General features: G+C 42.5%; 1 non-coding gene across 1 annotated transcript; it reads right to left on the reverse strand.

Moving 5' to 3' along the window:
- Positions 1–337: 337 nt before the first annotated feature.
- On the reverse strand, positions 338–419 carry Trnas-uga (transfer RNA serine (anticodon UGA)). Its single transcript has one exon. It is a non-coding gene; the product is annotated as a tRNA-Ser (tRNA).
- Positions 420–783: the final 364 nt, after the last annotated feature.

Consider the following 783-nt stretch of genomic DNA (forward strand, 5'->3'; position numbering starts at 1 on the left):
GCGTGACAGTTGATAATTTTTCAAAAGGGCGCTAAAAAAGTCAATAGTTTTCTTAATTGGATGTGATGCGAGAATTCTCCAATCAATTGATATGAAAATATCGAAAATCGATGAGGAAATTGCTCAAAGCTTAACTACTTTTTGTGACGCTCGCAATTTTAATATTTTTCTTTAACTCTCCTTTCCTTAAGATGTAAAAAATTAGTTTCTCTAACTACAATCAATTCGTAGCAAAAAATCCGGTTGAAACATGTTGCGATTTCGAAATAAATCCATGATCAACCAAGAAACAATATTTAAATCAAGCATGCGAAGAATATCACCAAAAAACAACTTTCGCTGTAGACAGGATTCGAACCTGCGCGGGTCGAACCCAATGGATTTCAAGTCCATCTCCTTAACCACTCGGACACCACAGCTGTTGGTGAAGACAGGTTGCCTGCTTCCAACCACATCAGACGCCAACCTCAAGTTTCTCTCACAAGTTTCTTAACACAAAACAAACAAAAAATGAAACAAACCAACATCCAGCGATACCTCTTATCAGTGGAAGTTTAATTTTCATCAAGAGACCGTCGTCGTCGTCGTCGTCATCGCAATTGGCGGCGCGGAATCCCACCGACAATCAATTTGCATCGGAAGCATGAACTTTCTTCTCTCTCTCCCTCTTGTAGCTTGTGCAGCCCCGTCCAGAATCGTCCGGTGAAGATGATGGCATGGCATCCGAGAGCGATAGCCCCCAGGTGGCATTGGGACCCATTCTACCCGCAAGCGGACAGCGCC

This window comes from Sabethes cyaneus, chromosome 2, assembly GCF_943734655.1.
Source record: "Sabethes cyaneus chromosome 2, idSabCyanKW18_F2, whole genome shotgun sequence".
Taxonomy (NCBI): domain Eukaryota; kingdom Metazoa; phylum Arthropoda; class Insecta; order Diptera; family Culicidae; genus Sabethes; species Sabethes cyaneus.